The 19,452-nt window shown below is 38.2% G+C and overlaps 1 protein-coding gene across 6 annotated transcripts in view; it reads left to right on the top strand.

Annotated features, from left to right (window-relative positions):
• Positions 1-19,452, top strand: part of FAM110B (family with sequence similarity 110 member B) — a 114,222-nt gene that overhangs the window by 28,788 nt on the left and 65,982 nt on the right. For 4 of the 6 annotated variants that reach the window (XM_064652586.1, XM_064652513.1, XM_064652539.1 and 1 more), the window contains exon 2: positions 1,906-2,034. The exons of 1 other annotated variant lie outside the window; for it this stretch is intronic. The gene's annotated coding sequence lies outside the window, so the exon portion shown is untranslated. Of the gene's footprint in view, positions 1-1,905; positions 2,035-16,787; positions 16,855-19,452 lie in introns of all 6 variants that reach the window. One more of the 6 variants, XM_064652548.1, reaches the window with a different exon arrangement.

Below are 19,452 nucleotides of genomic sequence, written 5' to 3'. Positions count from 1 at the left end.
GCAGATTCTAAACCAGCAACTTAGTGGAGAAATAAAAAGGAAGGGAGTCCAATTTCAACAGGCAGAAGGGAAAGAATTTGTGAAGCTGAATATTTGCCTACAGAAAAAGTTGTGAACTTCTTTTTCCACAGTATTTTGTCGCAAGTTTTTCTTTTTAAGCATTACACCTAACAGCCTTCTGGGGATTTTTGGGATGTCTTCTATCCTGACCAGTTGATAGTTGTTGAAATTTTCACTCAACTTGGAAATAAAAGTGTTTGTACTTGAACTTGCTGAAGCTGTTGGCCAAGAGATACGTCTGGAACAGATTTACTAGCTGCAATTAATGACCACATTCACTTTTTTCCCCTCTGACTTGTCAAATATGAACTTTCAGGGATCTCAAACTACGAGTTGCTACATCCTTTTGCTTTTGTTTTTAGACTGAAATGAGTGTTGTTCAGAATTACTGAGTAAAGTACAGTAATTTGGAATATCAGAAAAATTTGTAATAATACAAGAGTATTTTTTTCTTACTATGTTTTAAATTTTTTTTTCCTTTACTGAATACCAGAATAACAATACTACAGCAGGTCTGTAATAATGGAGTAGCTGTAATGCTACATCACTCTGAATATGTTTATGCCTTCATTTTTCTCTTGTTATTATTTCTAATTTATAAGCATTTACATGAAGATACCCATCTCTCTGAAATCCCTCCCTTGTTGCCCATTTCTGTTGTACCAGTTTCAAAGGCAGCCAGTGTCCCAAGATGAGACTTCATCCACCCACCCAGCACAAACAAACCCAGTTGTACTCAGTCAAGTTCCCTAAAGACTGGGAGGGAGGAAGCCCAAAGTAATTGATATCTGACAAATATTGCTGCCCGTTTGGTGTGTTAACTGTATGAGACACCTGTTTTCTTGAATTCGTGCTTAAAGAGTTTTCGCACATATTTTTGAGATTTTTGTTAAAGGAACCCCGTGTTTCATCACATGGTCTGTGACCTGACTGCAGTCCTGTTTCTAGAGTGAATAGCTGATTAGAAAACTAAAATAATTGAACAACTGAAACTGCTCAGAATGGTTTGCTTGAAAGAAGCTGCTGTGCCATCTGCTTGTGCCACTAAGGGTGCTTGGTCACATACTGTCAAATAAAAGCAAACCCCAGAAATCTCATGTACCCTACTTTTCTGTATGATAAGAGCTGATCTTACCTCAGGTGGCATTTTGAGAAAAAGAACATAAACAGGGATTTAGGTCATGTTTTGTAACCTACCAAATTCTGTATGGTTGTTTTGCATGTGAAAAGCAGTGGTGAAACACATTAATTTCAGGAAGGCATTCTTGTTATCCTTCCCTTCTGATGGAGAAATTTAAGGATTTTTACTTTTAATTTTTCTGAGCATAAGACAGTGTTCTGGAGTGGATATTTAACAAGGACTGGTTTGTCAGCTGGATGGAAGTCATGTGCAGGAAGGTTTGCAGTCTGTGTTTCTTGCCTGTCGTGGCACAGCACTCTGCAACTTCCCTGAGAAGATGTGATGTCACATTTGTGCTCTTTGCTCTGAAGCATTCCCAATGCATATCTCTGACAACATGGGGAAAATAATGACATGAGAGAAATTCAGGATTGATACCTATAGGTCACCTGTGAAACTTCAGAGCTTGGAGATTATGCTGTTAGGATTGGCAATATAAATGCTAGAGACCATCTACAGCTGACTGGATGTACAGCTGTCCGGTACTGCTGACTACCTGTTTGCAGGCTTTCAGTCTCCAAATGAAGATGAAGGGTTCTGATTTCTGAAATTTACATTGTCTAAGCCAAAGTTCAGCCTTTCAGGACCCTTGTCCGTTTTCAAACTGTGGCTTTGATGATGCACAATGATGAAGCTAAATGCCTTCTCTGTTGCTGTGTCTCCAGGCGTTGTTACAGGGAGCCTCTGGGAGTTCCAGGGTGAAGAGATCTTCTTCGTCTGGAGACCTCTGCTAAAGGTGAAGACCTCCTAACAGGCCAGACAGCCTTAGCAGGACTCAGAAATCATACATCAAGGTAAAACAATTCATTTTTCAAGCAAATTGAATTGGCTGATACAATTTTCAAAATAAGGATTTTTTTTTTCTTGCTAAATAAACACAGAAATACATCTCTGAGCTTTCTCCTTTTGTGTGTATTCCTCCTTGCTACCTGCTACAATTGTTGTAGTAACGAATGCTGGAGTGGGGTGAGTGGGAGACAACATAGTGCATTGTTGATTAGAGCCAGAAGTAACTCCTTATATTATTAGTAAGAAGATATATTTGCAGTTCTTTGTTCACAGTGGAACAGGCTGTTTCTGAGCTCTACAGCACGCTCTGTTTTTAGAAACATATCCCACTTTAATTGTCGTATTCAGAGCACACTTTGGCCACAAAAATATGAAAACACACTCTGATATCTTCAGCAATGGGAGAAGGACAAGGTTTGCATATCATGAATTTCTGTTTATCAGCACTGTAGTTATTTCTTAGTATGGTCATCCAGAACCCATTCTTGCTTGTAAAGGACAAATGCTGATGGAAGAAAAAGAAATGTGACCCCAAGAACTTTTTTGAACCTATAAATGCTACAGTCCCAGGCACTCTGGGAGATTTGACTATGCTATGGCTTTGTTAGCTTGCCAGGATTTTGAATGTAGTGATGATATATGCAGAATCTTTCCTTCATACTGACAAGATTAATTGAACTTTGTGTAGAGAGTTGGCTGAAAAAAGTGAGTAGTAGTCGAAATGTTTTCTACGTATTTCTTCAAGATTAAACGTAGGTACTTCTAAAGGTCTGCCAACTTCTCTATTTTTTAAAAATAGCTGCTGCAAGGTGTTAACTTCACTGTTGGAAAGCTTCTTAAATAAATATTTCTTGATTCATCGAAAAAGAATTGCAGATTTTTGTAGTTAATCCTTTATTGATCTTTCTAATTTAGGCTGAAATTAGAGCTCTGAACTAGAACAAAGTTCATTGTCCTACCATCTGTAGAGTAAATCAAAAGTTTTGCGATTAGCACAATCAGTTTTTCAGCTCATAACCTTCCCTTCTGATCTGCTGTACATGCCTGGGAGTCAGACCACCAAGCACATTTAGGCCCCCTCATCCCTTTGTTACACTATGCCCTTTCTTTCTGCTTCTCAGTTCTTTGATTTCAGTTGCAACTGTGTTTCTCCAGTCTACTGGCAAGGTCATCTTGAACAACTGAGGATGCTCATTATGCAACTGAGTATTCAAACCTTCACAGAACAGCAAAACTGATGATGATGATTATACACTGATTTCAAACTGAAGGAAAAAACCCAATCCAGAAATACTTATCTCCATAATGTTTCCTTTTGTTACATCTGCTTTAGGAGTACAAGAGACAATGCAAGTTGAGATAACCATGGACTAAAAAAATATAGTATTTCTTCTGAAAGTTATTTAAACGTTTATTTATTTTAAAAGTCCAGTTTTATGCATCGAGAGAGTAAAGACTTCCTAGAAAGTATCCTTATAATCCCATGGGCTGCATGGATGTATCTTAAGTGGGGTGGTGGTGGTTAGGTTTCATGTACAACAATGTTAGTGTACTGTCAGTGCACAGCATCCAGGATTAAAACGCAGCCTTGAATGCTGTCACTGCTTCCAGCAAGGCAGTTTGTTCTGTGCCTTTCTGTCTCGTTTCCCTTTGTTGGAGGGGTTTGTTGCTAACCAGAAACACATTATATGAGACAGCCAAAAGTTCTGGTGAAAATCAAGAACAGTTCATAGCCATGAAGATTTCATATTTGCCCTAGATTCTTTTTTTTTTTTCATTGATGCAGCTGTAACTGTTGTTGTAAATTATATAAATAATTGATCAAGGAGTTCTTGTTACCTCAAATAATGTTATGCTTATTGCTTCTCATAACTGTGCTGCTCTTTGTTGTACTACAGCATAGCTCATACCCTGCTCTGTGTGTGTGGGTTTTATTCCCTTAAAATTTTCTTCTGCTCCCGACCCTTTGCTCTTCCCCTCTTCCCCCTTCCTGGCAAGAACATGTTGTTTCTGCTTCAGTTTATTCCATGATTTGACTGAAAAGCGAGATCTTTTTTAATCAACAGCAACACATTTAAAAAAAACCTCCACAGCCCTGGGAACTGTGCAGTGCGCACATCTGTTTTCACATAAGCATGAATTGCTGGCTTTACAAACACGAATCATGTAGTCCTTGCCACAGACTTAGCTAAAGTGTTCTGTAACTTGAGACTCTATTTGAAATAAAAACAAAATTGTATAGCTTCTTTACCATACTAATGGAAAACATTTAATTTACTTCTTCAAGCCAACCAAAAGTATGACGCAATGCTGCTCAAGCAGATTTACAGTGCCTTTTCTTCCCTGGAAATCAATACAGCTTGGAAGTGCTGCTATGGGAGCTGGCTAGTTGACTGCGATCCAGCTGCATTCAAATGTAAACTTCTGTACCGCAAACCAAAACTGGTGATTCTGATTTATTCAGGCATCACTCTGTCTTTGAGATATTATGGTGTTGGATTTTATTCTTTGTTTTATTGCCATTAATGTTAGGTTGAATTTCAAAATAGGTAGTTCAGTGCGTTTGTGATTTTTTTTTTTTTTAAATCATTCAGTGATTTTCTACATTTCCTGAATTAAAGTACTTAGGTCTGTGGTAGTGATATCAGCAGAAGCAGATCTATGTACATGGCCATGTGTGCCTTTCAGTGGAGTCTTTTTTCCCTTAAACAAAAAAATAACACCACCAAAAAAACAGGCCTCCACTCAGTGTGAGCATTAAGGGCTAACATAATCGTTTTCCACTTTGTACAGACTAAGCTCTGAACATCAAATGTTGTTTGATTTTTCTCCCGCTAGAAGAGACAAAATGGAACAGTGTTCTTTAGCTGAGTCCAAAATAGTTTTTAAAACAGAACTGTGGAGTTTATTTAATAAGTGAAGTCAACAGTGCGGATTTTCATAGTGCACAAACTTTTATGCCTTTGTTTCCTTTCTGATTCCTCACTGCCTCCACTAATGGTTTTGACTTTATTTAAACTCTCTGCTGTAAGAGGCTGTTGGTGTTTCTCTCCTTATTTTTTACCTTAATGGGATTTCATCTTTTCTAAAATAGCCCTTAGAATGGGATCCCTGATGCTGCCTTGCTCCCTAGATGTATTTCTTTGGGAAGTCTGTCACTGATGGCCTGTGTGCTGGTCATGCTTACTTCCACCAGAAGGAAAATCATGACTTGATACTTGCCTGCTAGCTTGCCAGAAGTATATTTCATCTTTTTTTAAAAAAAGAAAAGTTCTACTTCCGTTTCTTACGTAAATTTGATTCATTTTTATTTTAATCCTCCATTCATTTTTCTCTTTCTTATATGTAACAATCTCCCGGTGAAGAAAGAGCCTGAGAAGATAATGTAGATGAATTGAGATCCTTTTTGTAGGGATAGCTTGGGATGTTGTGGGTTAGCGAAGAGGAAGATGGGGATTTGAGTTGTGTGGGAGTCTGGGGTTGGAGGTTTTTTGGAGGTTTTTTTCTTGAGATGAATACAATGAAGATGAGAAACAATGTTGCTGATAGCTGCATTATTTTCTTTGAAAAGGCTACCATATGAGACTTGATAGAGAAGTACGTAGAATCCAAATTACAAATATTAATGGTTTGGTTTATTTGGAGGAAAAAAGTGAAAACAGAGATTTGTACCAAATTTCAGTGCAGTTTCAAACATTCTTTAATACAATTTTGTAAATTTTCAAACTACTGAATAGTTTTACTCATGGTATAAATTCTGATTTTTAAAGATGCATAGAGTGGGAGAACAAATGGTGACAGTGTGATTATCACATTTTCTATTAAATATAAGGACAACATATATCCAGTTGCTTCTAACTTAGACATAATAAAGATTTCAGCTATTAGATATTGCCCAACAATCTTCAACAGCTTAAGTTTATTCTCTGAAATGCTTCCTGAAGATGGACAAAATGCCTCATTTAATTTGGGTGACAAATCTGGATCTTTGGTGTTTGTACAATCATAAATGTCTCCCTGGCTGCTATTTGGGAAATAATGTCTTGTGTTGCAGCATATCAAATTACCAGAGATACTGCCCAGCAAGGGCATCTTTCAAAGGAATGGTGTTATAAGGAACAACACATAAATCTTTAGAAGAAGAGACATTCAGCCATTTCTACTCAGACTATCTAAGTGAAACAGAAATGCAGTTAAATTCAACAAACAGGCTGACACATTTTGGCAATATGTTTAGCCCATAGGTTTTCTGTTTGACTGTTCCAAAATTCTTGTTAGTGTGAAAGGTCTGTCATTTAGCTTTCCTTTTGCCATTTTCTCTATACTAGCACTGGCAGTCCAGGCTGGAGTATGCCATAAAGACTTTTAAAGCTACACTTTGAATAAAGCTTACATTTACTACAGAATATTTGCTTTGCATGGTTACAGTACAAGCACTGTGTTCCTGTGTAAGCACTGTAATGAAGTTGTTAAGAAGAAACACTTATAGCATTTGCACTAAAGTTCATGGAGCATGAGATAGCTGCGCTGAGGATGCTGGTACTTGGAAGGGATTAAAAAAAGCTTCTCAGAAATAAACAAAAATAACATTCTCAGAGTAGCAAAACAGTATGCAAGTGATGAGAATAAAGGCACTAATTATTATGTAGAGAATAACCTCACTCGAAATGCCACAATGTGATCCACTTTATGATCTGACTTTCCTAAATATGATTTGAAAAGCAGGAAGAAGTACAGGGCATGACCTAAAAATGGTAGTCTGGAAGCTTCTTTAGGTATGTTGGGTCTGAAATGTAGTTTTTCCTCTTGAGTCAAACCTGAATAAACTGTTTTGGGTGTTCATGTTGTCCTTATGGTTCCAGCTCTGCCAGGCATAGCTATTGCTACTTTATTTTAAGTATTACTTGGAATTTGAGTCCTGCTGGAAACAGAATGTTGTCAGGAAGATGCAGTCTTGCTGTTAAGAAACTTAAATAAGATAAGGCTAATCCTATTGTATGCCTCTGCTTTCGGAGGTAATGTAGACATTTGCCTTTCCTAGTTATAGCACCATATCATTGGCTACCTGCTTTATGGGATTTGTGTCCTTTCTTTTTTTCTTTTCTCAATTGCTGGCTTAGCTAGACATTAATTTTCAAAATGTTTCACACAGTTGTGGATGGCACTATATTGTGCCAATTTCCAGACTTCCAGCTCTTTTTTTTCTGAGTCAAAGAAGATAAGAAAAAAATTAATGTATGTGTAGTCTCTTTGATTATGGAAAATTTAGGTTTCTTTTATGTCAGATGTTTATTTTTTTAATTTATTTATCAGTAGAGATAGAGTAAGGATTAGGACACTGAATACCTGTGAGCTTTTGCTCAGATGATTTATATATTTCAAAAGCAGAAAATCTGTGCACATAGTAAGAATTTTTGACTTGTCATTTTGGATTGGTACTGAGCCAAAGTTCATCATCCTGCTTCAGGAAGAGCTAGTTATCGGTTGTTAAAAAAACCCCAAACAACCAACCAACAGCAACCAAATTTAAGAATTCTCCTACAGGTGTAGGAAGATAATCTACTCCCAATATTTGTTTTTGCCTTGATCTTTTCTGTTTAGAGATAAAACTGCAAACTGACTTGACAACATGGTTATCTTTTGAGTAGTCTAAACCAGCCCTAGATTTCTTAAAACTTGCAGGATAATAGAAAATTTCTAGAGAGTTAGGGTATTAAGAGTGTATGTTCTTGAAATAAGTTGATTTTGAAAAGGCATGCTTTTCAGACTCTCCTAAAAAATAGTAACTTTGTAAATCACTTAATCCTAAGCAGTGGTGCATGTCTGTAAGTAATTAGCAGTTGTCTCTTTTTCTTTCTTCTAAAGAATCTGAAACTGACCAGATAGTTATCCCAAGTTTTGACTCACTGGGAAGATCTAGATAAAGAGCAGAAACTTTTTGTTCTTTTATCAGCAGCTGACTTGCTGTGTGGCCTTGGGCATGTCCTCCTCACTTTCTTGCACCCATTTACCGTTGTACCACTGTTGTTGCCACCACCATAAATTCTTTGTAAGCCTTGTAATCAAAATGCAATTGAAGCTGTTTATTTTTCTGAGTGTAGTCAACTTCATTTGCTATGCAGTTCCTCATGACAGTGTAAAGTGCAGTGCAATTATGCAGTTTAGTCCATAAAGAATTTAAACAAGATAAAACCACCTTGTGCAACATGTATTACAGTAAAGTGGATCTGAAGAAAACACACAGTTTTATTTTCGGGCTACCAGTCTGTACAAAGACTGCAAGTGGGGGATAAAGCTATTTGCTTAAAATTGGGAATACTGTGACTATAAGAGTTAAAATAAGAGGGGAAGAAAAGATCTGTCTTAGAAGGAATACGTGGCAGTCTTAATTTGCCTGAGTCTTTAGCAGAGATTTTCCACTTGTGTTTTCTGCCAAGTAAATTGAATTCATGGAGAAAAGCTAAACTCCAAGTGTTGGACTGTTATTATCTTTTAACAAGGTTAATATGGTGAAGCAAAAGATTGATAATAATGAGTTGATGTTTAACAGTGGACCGGCTGAGAGATCCTTGTGTTCCTACGTATTGTGAAGATTGAGTGTCCTGTAAGCTTATTGTTTTGTGTTTGGTACTTACTTTTGCATGCATGCCAGGGCATGCTCTGGGAAGAAGCATAAATGTTTTTTTTCCTTTTTTCTTTCACAAATACATTTATTTCCTGTCTAGAGCTGGAAAAGAGGAGCACAAGAGGGGTTTTGTTAAATACAGCAAAATCTAATTACAGCTTGATTTAAAGCCACATTTACACAATGGCTGAGGGGTGAGTTCACTTCCAGAAAAACAAACTTGTTGGCTTCCTACTGTGCATCGGGGAATCTGAAGATGCATGTCCTGGAGAGCAACTACCTCCCTCTGCTGGCACCAACTTTTCTTATGCTGTGCTGCAGCTCTGCTGCATGATATAAAAACACGACTGTACTCCTATGCAAAGAATAGTGATGCATGAATTTGTTAGTGTATACTCATGTTACTGATTATGCCGCAGGTAGTACATGCCACATCATGTGTTACATGTGATACACTTGATGTCTGTTTTCTACGAGCTGTAGAAATCTCGTTCCTTTAAATGAAGAGCTGTTTCCTTCAATCTGTATTTTGAACAGTTATGTCCCTGGTGATTCGAAGGAAAAATATTGGTGAATAAACTACATTTTCTTGACAATATGGTTTTCACTCAGTGCGCATCTCTGAAAGGTGCAAGATCTCATTTTGATTGCCTGCTGAAGTAATTGAAAACATGGTTTACTTTCTTCAACTGGTTTAAATGTCCTGCTGTTCTTTTAGCTCAGTTTCTTAGAGGAAAAGGTTGTGCATCTCCAGTTTACTGAAAGTTCATAATTTGTGGTATGTTTTTCTCTTATGGTGATACCTTTTGCTTGAGAACCCCCTCACAGGTGGTTTCTTAACAGCAGCTCATAATTGACAAGACGGTCTTTATTCTTTTCTTGTTTCCAGCTGATGATTGCCATTTTTAGCAGAGTTTTGTATTATTGGACTTGCACTTTATGCTGCTACTACTCCTTCCATTTCTGCTACTCTAGTTCATAATAATTAGAGTAGCAGAGTTTAGAAATTAAATATATGCACTGTCACTATCTAGAAAAATCAGGCTAAGTGGAGGTAGAAGATGGCTGATGGTGACACTGAAGTTGCTGTGCTGCTCAGCAGCACTACTGAACCATCTTTGGAAGCTGATTCATGAAGAGATTTGTGTTAAAGAGAGGCTGGGGCACATGGGTTGGTGTACACAGGAAGTCTTGTGGAAAGAGGAACAGGCATAGGGCAGGAGGGGAGGGAGCAGATCACCATAAGGTTGAGTAGGACCACAAAAACAAAGGAGGGACAACAAAGCTTGCCCAGGAGAAAGCATTGCAGACACACTGGTGGAGAGGCAAAAGTAGAGAAAGAGGGCCTGGCGTGGACAGCATGTGTATGTGAAGTGGTTGAGGGAGATAGGACTCTCTGAGCTGTGTCTTTGAAGTGTGGTTCGTGTTGCAGAAAGGCCAGAAAAGAAGAGGGATGTGGGTCTGCAGAATGCTTTTACGAGAAGTGGTGAGACGAGAGAGTCTGGCAGGGTATTTCTGACAGAGTGCCCAAATTGGTGATCCCCCCTGACAGTGGGCGGGCCAGCAAGTGAAGAAAGTTGCAAGAGGCAGAGAAGAGGGACAAGATCTTGTAAGATGAATAATTTTTTCACTGCTAGAGTGATCTCCTTCCTTTTTTTGTTTGGTACCTCCTCATTTCACACTTCTCAGAGAATTTCAGACCCAGCCATGTTACTGTGATATTGGTGAACTGTATCTGAAACTGATGATGGGGGGGAAAAAAGGACCCCAAAGCTTGCTGTGATCCTCAGAGAAGTCAGTGAAAGAGAATCACATCTCTGTGTATAGCTATACACAGCTGCACTCCAAGGACTATAAGAAAGTCTCTTTGCCATGAAGTCATACCTAGGGAACTGTCATTCTTAAGTCTTACACTTCTATTCAGTTTACACAAATTTTTGAAAACATCAATTCACCGTTTCTTGCTGCTTCTTCAGATATTTCTGGGCTTTAGTTAGGTCCTTGCTGGAGTTCCTGCATTTTCTCAGAGAATTAGTCAAGGGAAGGTCATCAGTTGCAGAAAGAGAAATAAATTGTCTTTTCCAGCACTGTTTTGCCTGCACTGTATGTGACCTTCAAGCCTTAAGGTGCCCCAAACTTCGAGGAGTGTGGTCTTAGCCTTTTCTATCATGTAATGTTGAAGTTCTGACTAGTAAAAGGCAGATGAGCATTCACAGAGATAAAAAAGCAGTCAGGTCCCACCTTTCAGTAGTCTTCTCCAAGCCAGTATGGTGAAGAAGAATCCTTGAGCACATATGTGAGTGTCCAGGGATCAGAATTAATGTTCTGTGTGGCTGTTCACTGAAGGAGAGAGATGCATTCACACTGGAGTACAGTGTCCAGTGAAGTACTCATTGTCACCATTCTGGTGGTCCTTGCTTGGAAATGTCCCTTGTCTCCCAGGTGGCTCTGGACACTGGGCTCTGGCCACACAGATATATAAAGGAGTTCTGTGGCTTTTACATCCTGTCATGTCAACTGGAATTTCTGCCATCAGTTTCTCTAGAGGAGGCGACTTGAGGAGCAGAAGTGTGTGGATTGCCTCAACTTTTTCTTCTGATTATTTTTTATAGTTAAGCTCTTTAAAAAACAAACAAAACAACAACTGACAGTTTGGTAAGCTCCAAGCTACTAGTCAATGTTGACGTGCAGAAATGACTCAGTATGAGCTGCAAGCTTTGTTCTTTTGGAAGCTTTTCTTTCAGATGTGACAATCGTAAAGTTTTTTTCTCCTAGAAGATCCACAGATCTTCCCCCCCTCCCTAATAATTAAACAAACTAGGTGTTCCTGCTGTTTCTTTGGTGGATACATTTTCAGAGACGCTAACATTTTCAGATACACTAATTGCCAGAGGTACACTGTCAAAATATTAGGTATGTGATTTTATTACTTCCTAGAATGATCCATAAAACCTAAAAACAACTAAATTTTGGAGTTTGTAAAATTTTTAAAAGGAAGATTAACTTAAATTTATGAAGAAGGATATTCCAAAAACATGTAATATAGGAGAGAGATTGTTTTCTCTGTTCTGATTACCTTGAATCTTCCCTCTATTGTAAAGAAATTTTACTCCTGTGGTCACTCTAATTTTTGCTTAAGACAAAGGTTTTTAGGGCCCCATTGGAGTGAGACAGTTTACAGAATTAAGGCATTTGGTGGGAGAGCCCTCCTGTTACACCTACCAGATATGATTGCATAAGGGACTTGATGTACGAAATGGGGCCAGTAGATCACATTAATCAATTGACTGCTAATCTCAAGCGTTAAATGCCTACTGTGGATTTTTCATTTAACCCTGGTTAGCACTGACCAGTAGTGATACGGGGCATTGAGCTACGTAGAAGGCAGTGGCTGCATGTTTTCTGCACAAAGAAAAGCTCTTTGTGAAGGGAAGCAGCTCTCTTTATATGCAACATGGTGAGACTTAAATGAACTTCCAGTGGAGGACTTCAGTCCTGAAATTTTGCCACTGTCATTGCCAGTTCTGGAGTTGTCTCCTAGTTTATCAGAAGCTGCATCATGCCACCAAATGTAGCTATTCTTCCATAAGGGTAGCTATTGTCATGGTGGGTGATTCAGAATTACCTGCTATGCAATAAAATTAAATGCTTCCATTCAGGCCTGTTTCTTAGAAGGTATGTTGAATGAAAAGAATCCTTATTTAATTTTTCCAGAGGAACTAGTACTAGACTCTGTGATATCTTGGAGTCTGATGAGTATAAGGAATAGAAAATAAATTCTCAGTGTACTCTTTGATAGCTGATTCTATTTTTTCACTATTGTCCCTGAATCCTCCTACAATGGCAGCATGAAATAAGAAGAGCTTGTTACTCCCAACAATAGCAAGCTTCTTAATACTAGAGTTCTTAATACACTTAAGTATAAATACTTGTGCTAGATAAATGCACAGTCTGGAACCTAAATTAGCATTCTCTGACATGTATGTGTCAACATCTTCAAAGTAGCTTTCTGATCTATAATGTATTTAGAGACATGTTTCTGCATAGATCTGTTTAATATTGTTTAACAAAAAAAAAATAAAAAAAAAAATTTTTTTGTCTCGTCTGTTGCTGCTACCTGTTGCAGCCACAATTTGTAATTTATACTAGGTTAGGTGCTCCAAACTTTCAGAGGAGTGAAGTGTTTTTTCTTGTGTCAGATAAACAATATGTGATCAGAAGCACTCTACAGTGAGCTGCTCAAATAAAGACTAAGATACATAACCTCAGCAAAAAATCAGTAATTTCAGTGTGATTTAAATTGTGTTTATCTGGAATTGTTTGGCATTAGAATGTAATCAGTCTGATTTACAAGCTTGATGTATTTTCATCAGTTCTAAATGAAGTTTTCTCTTACCTGTGGATTATTCCAGTAGGGTTTTGTCTTCTGTAGAGCTTTCTATTTGTTGTCTGTCTTCCCTTTCTCTGTTTTACTCTCAAGAACAGGTTCGAAGAAATTAATAAATCTATATACACCATGCTTACTTTGTGACTGTTTCAAGTTACATCTTAATAACTTCTATAGGAACATTTTCTTTTGCAATGCTCATTCACTTGAGTTTTCACCGTGATAGGCAGCCTGTAATGAGAATGTTGACTCAGCTGAATGATATCTTTGTTTTCTTTATTCTGTAAGTCAGATTGCAAGATAATTTTAAATTACAAAGTATTAGATCACATTTCCTTGAGCGATTGCTCATGATTATACTAAGTTGCTGCACTCACCTATTTTAGTTACAGTCAACATTTTAAATACCAGTGTTAAGGGAAGCAAGAGAAGGTGTTTATATAGAGTCCTGAATGATGATAGCTCCATATCTTGTTAGCTTAATATTTTGAGTCTCTTCAAATTAATAGTACTCCTTGTGTATAAAGAACAAAATGATTCATCTTGTAACATAAAATACAGGTAATCTTGGGAAGGAGGGAGGAAAAAAAGGATCTGTGAGATGTAGCCTGGATACACACATAATGTAGTCTTCTATTCTTTTACAGATTGTGCAGCAACAGCCTTTAATTTTTAGATGCTTTAATTCCAGTGCAATGACTTTAATTCTACTGAAATGACTCACTGGTTATCTAAAGCATCAGGTAACTATACCTATATTTAGCTTTGTTCTATCTTCTTATCCTTGTTTCTAGCTTCATTTTCTCAGTGGTAAGCTACAGGGAGTTTAATTAATATTTAGAAAAACAAACACCCAAAACAATGTGGGAAGTGTACCCAAGTGTTCTCACGAACACAGCCTCTGCAGGCTTATTCTTGGGATGGTCAAGGCATATGGAGGATAAGTTCTCTGTCTTCTTTCACAGTACCATCAAACACAGCATACTTAATTCCACCTGCCAACAGGCTGCACTTTTCAGTTGGAGTTGATACTATTTTTAAGAAGAGATTCTTCTCTCTGCTACCTCCAGTGGTGCCTTTGTTTTGGCTGTTGGTCTTTGCCAAGGCCTGACCCTGACCTTAACTGCGTTTCTCCTTCTCTGCCAAGGAACTGCTGTGTGCTAGAGACTGCAGTATGTAACCACGGGTGGGGGTGTCTGCCTTTTTAGCTCACTGTATCAATGTGCTGAATTGCAGGGGTTCAGACAAGAAATCAATACTGTTTTTCCATCTGACTGCCTTGAAGACTATGTAAATTAAATCTATCTGTAAAAACAGTTAGGTCCACACTGCAAGAAATATAGGTGGCGAGTATGAGCTGCTGCTTGTGTTGCTGCTGGGAAGGATCTTACCTGGATAATTTTGTTTTCAAAGCAGTTACAGGTATGTTCCCCTGAGATTTGTAGTAGTGAGATGCAAATAATGTATACAATGACAATTTTACTGTTTTCCTCACAAGTTCTGTAGATCTGCCTCCAGCAGGCTTTGAAAGCTGATGAGGTGAGTGAAGATGTACTGCCACCTGGGAGGCATCCTTTGTTTTCTAGATTTCTCTGCCTATTAATACCTGTTAGGTGTAGATTTTGTTGCCACTTTCTTTTAGACACATGCTTTTTTAATTTCCCTTTGGTTTTGTTCTGTTCAGGCTTTTTTCTGACATAGTGAATTTCTCAAGTGCAGACGTGCATCTCATTCACCGCCAGCAGCTTCTACAGATTTTAGTGTTTTGTTTTGTTTTTTTTTTAATCTCCTGGCCATCTCATATATCCCCAGTTAGTTTAGTTTAGTACTTTTTCCTCTTGTATTTTTATTTACTTGAGGAAGTTACCTGTAAGTTCTGCCAAGCATTAACTCAGACTTAGCTGCAGTAAGACTGGAGGAATGCCATGGGTTGGGAGACATGAAATATTCTAGTATATAACACAACTGGGAAGACTTTAAGGAGTCTCTGGTTTTACTCCAAATTTCTTCCTTTACTACTTTTGGGAGTAGAAATAATATGTACACAGAGACCTAAAAAATAAAAAAATTATGTGACTACTGCAAAACATGAAAGATAGTTTTCAAACTTTTCCTTCGTGTACTCTTAGATCTGTGAAAGTCAATCTTAAATCCCAAGTTCTGAATGAATACAGACTTCTGAACATAGTTCTTTGCTCTAACTTATAAAGTAGAATTTTAAAAAAGAAATCGTAAATCTTATTTTGTTGGGGTTTGATCTCATTTTATTGATGTGATGCAAAACAATAGTAGAAGATACTTTTACCTGATGTAGTGTACTAGTTTCCCACACAAGATTATTATATTCCAAGTACTCAAAGAGAAAACGAGCCTTCTAAATTCTTCCCAACATCAATATTTCAAAGCTATTTCAATTTGTTTTAAATGAAACGGATACAGAATTATATAAATGGGGAAGTTGTAAGTACTCAGAACAGCTTGAATACTTTAAGTGAGATAAATGGTTAGATTCTGCGGGTTAGCCATGCACATGCTGCAGCCTATATGCTGAACTGATCAGAGTGTCATTTACATTACCTCAGCCCTTCCAAATAGAAATATTTATGCTAGTGGGTGGGATATGGTGGGATTGCCTGCAGCAGTCCAACTGAATATAGAAATTATGACTTTTTCAAGTTACGCAGTGTTTTTCATAGTTATGCATTTTCTGTTATAAAATAATACGGACAGTGAAGTCAGTGTTAAACACTCAGGCAACTTTGAAACTTGCTCATATTTCCCTTCTCTAGCAGCCCTTTTACTGTGGTAATGCTGCTTATGTTTTGACTACAGACTGTTGGAATTTGCTTTGAAAATATCAGTGTCTGTTTTATTTGCAGATTAGTGTTGGAGCAGCCTTTTCTTTAGATTCTGATTAAGGCAGACGTTTCAGGAGCAAGAAGAGGCTTTCTTGGTTCAGACTGGTAAAGACTGCATTATTGTAGAACATGCAGGAGATACATACATGTTTGAGACTGACTGAAAGGTCCAGTTCTGACTTCACTTAATTTTGAGTGCTCACCTTTTGACCTTATTTTCCTATGTTCGTACCTAGTTTCTGTAAGGACAAAAAGGATTACTGTTATGCTATTAAGGTTGCATTGTATGGGATTACTGATTTCCCTTTTCACCTCTGACATGTTTGGGACTTGAAGACTCACTGCTGACATGTCACCCACTTGATGTAATGGGAAACAAATGATCTTAAAAATCTACTGTCCTTCACTGAGTGCCTTATTAGAAAAGCTGAGGTATACTTGCTGTATATTGGTGCTCACAAACTGTATCCGAGTTCACAGTGAAGAGCAGGTTCAGACCTGTAACTATTACCCTGCTTTATTCCTAATCTTATGTTGATATAAATTCTGGACAAAATAATAAATACCCACCAAAAATGATGTGTGTGTAAGCAGTGTTGAATTACAGTGCCTATGAGACAAAGGTTGTTATGTACTTGTATTTTGCTTAGTTTAAAAGTGAAAATTCTGATGCTTGTGCTTTTAGAAACCTGTTGTGGAAGTGCTGCAGAGTTGCAGCTAAGACAAAGGTCTGAAAGGTTCCATCTAGTTTGGGCATTTCATGAGAATGGCCACCTAAAGAAATTTTGGTTATTGACAGCAATAGTATTATAAGTGGTGACTTATGTGAAGCTACTATGCCATGAAGACGTGCTGCGGAGAAATTGGGCATCTTTTTTTTGCCCCCAGGCCTAGGAAAGGAAGATGAAGAAAATGCCTGCTGCTTTGTCCAGGAAATGTTTGAGAACGCAGATCAGTAAGTAATTTGTCCCCACAATGTGACAGAGTTCCTCTGCTGCATGTTTCCCATCTTCTTCATAGCACTCCTTAGCTTTCATGCTAGTGTTAGTAGGATCATCACTCTTCCCCTCACCTTAGTTGGAGCACGGTGCAGGAAGGGGAGTGTCTGCTCAAATGTTCAGAAAAGGGTGGAAAACAAGGAGCGGTAGTCTCTGGGCTTGAGGGGTGAGCACTCGTCTGTCCCCATTTATGCTAATTTTTCATAACCCTTGTTATGTGATTTTTGTGCTTATTTTGTGTTAGAGGATTTGGCAAAAACAACAAGCAGTTCTTGGAAGAAGGGTCTGGGATCTTATCAGCCCTGAAAAATTTAACTTGCTGGGTCTACAGGATGCTTGAGATGCAAATATGCTCTTCTTCAGGAACATTATATGGAATAAGAGTCCTGATGGCTCTTTCATAAAAGGGCTTTTGGCTTGCTCTATTAAATAATTAAGCCTCTCTTCCTGGAGAGGCTTTTCATCTGTGCCAGCAAAATGCTTCTGGTTTCTTGTAAGAAGACCGTGAGACTGCGTTCCGGTATGGCGAGTCACGGTTGCTGGTTTTATATGGACACAGTTTCTAGTCATTTAATTACAATATTTCTAAGATTAAAATCTAAATTTATTTTACTTTTGGCTGAAAGGGCTTGACATTCAGTAGGCTGTCTTCAAACTCATTAGCCTTGATTTCTGTGGTAACCAAAGCCACTGCATTCAAAGCTAGTTTTCTTCTGGGATTCACTGTGCTGAATATCTTCAGCTCTGGTGTAAAGTAATAAGATCTGAGAGTTGCTCTGAACCCCTGAATTATGGGTGTGGACTGGAGACTTGAAGTCTCAAAGGTTTGCAGTCTCTGAGCTCCCAGAGAGCTGGCTGGCAGTGGGGAGTGTTTTGTGCAAGTGCCTTTATGCATTAGCGTCTGCAAAGAACCACATCATGTTCCAACAGTCGCACCTTGACTTGCTTTCTAGTTGCATCTTTCAGCTCAACATAAACACCTTCTCACATAGAGAGACATAAGAGAGTAGAAAACAGTCTTTGAAGAATAAAAACACAATGGGGTTTAGAGTGCTTGATGGGTCTTCATTCTCATCACGCAAGATCAAAGAAAACCTTGGAGCTGCACTTTCTACTCAGAATTGGAAATAACATTCTTAATTACAGAAGTGAGTAAGTCTGACAGAGTTTTTCCTTCAAAGGGAGGAATGCTACGCTTCATCCTTCAGACTTTGCACTCTTTGCAGCATAGCATTTTTTAAAAATTACACCTGTCCTCTAATAGAAGACTTCTATTTAAAGTTTTCCTAGGCCAATCTTATAGATATATCAGTTAGGTATACTCAGCATCAGATTGTGTCACCCATTTCAGTAAGTTGGTCATAATAAATATGATACTAAATAGAGTAGAAGAAAATGCCAGCAGTGGTGAGGAAGATTAATAATGTGGAGGTACTGGAAGTATACTTATTATATTGCAAACTCTTTTTTCTGCTCTTCCACTGAGGGAAATCTCTACTTGTCTGTCAGCTTTCTGACTTAAGTGATGCTCTCAGGGTCCCTATTTTCCACCACAGCAAGTATAAAAAATGTGTCTTCACTTACAAAGCCCTTTTATGGTTTGTTCCAATGTAGTTTTTACCCTCCATGTCCTCCTGAGTGGTTGAATTTTGCCACCATTATACTTTGTGCTGGGATTTCAGCATCTTACATCAGTCATGTTTTGGCTTTTTTTTTTACTGCACTCTCTTTTTAAACCTGTTTGTTATGGTCTGCAAATGTGTCTTTCTCCCTTGACTGGTTGGAAGCAGAGGCTTTTTTTTCTATAATATGTTTTACAGTCTCTGACTCGCTAGGGTCATGATCATTGATTTTATGTGAGTCAGTCATGCATTATATGGGGTCCATGTCCTGGATGTGCTGTTTAAGGCTATTTCTGTGCCTGCTGTAAATAGTGTGGTCCCTCTCTGTGGTTCATCAACTTTGTGGCCATCTATCTGGTCAGCCAGAGGCCATGAAGTGGTGGCTAGGAGGCACTCAAGACATGTTTTGGTCTTGAGAAGTTCTTGGTTGTGCTGACAGGTGTGTTGCCTTCTGAAATGGACAGCTCATACTGCATCTCTGCTGGTAGCTGTGAGGAAAGGAAGTGGAGGGAAAATAAGTAGGATGGAAAGACAAGAGCACATTTGTATAGTTTGACGTGACTCCTGAAACATGGTATAAGGGGTGGAAGAAAACATTGTGCTGAAGGAAAAGTAGAAGGAACTTGAGGAGAAATGGAAGGTTGACATTGGTATGGAGATGTGTTGGAGTGGTATGTGAAGGGAAGCAAGTTTCAGGGTTATGTGAAATCTTTAAAATGACCTTTCATTTGGGATTTGTGTTTTCTTACAAGTACCATCAGACTAATACTGTGTTATTCCATGTTTGGTTTTGTGGATAAAGTGTGAGTGCTCAGTATAGTAAACCTCTTGCAGGCTTTACTTCAGATTCTCCTTTGCCACATGTATCAGCAGTAGGATGAAACATACCTCACTGACAGCTTAACTGCTTTTGGCCTCATTTTCCAAGGTGGC

This window comes from Pseudopipra pipra, chromosome 1 (genome assembly GCF_036250125.1).
Source record: "Pseudopipra pipra isolate bDixPip1 chromosome 1, bDixPip1.hap1, whole genome shotgun sequence".
Classification (NCBI taxonomy): Eukaryota; Metazoa; Chordata; class Aves; order Passeriformes; family Pipridae; genus Pseudopipra; species Pseudopipra pipra.
The sequence above is the reverse complement of the archived record's forward strand: the minus strand, read 5'-3'. Positions and strand labels throughout refer to the sequence as shown.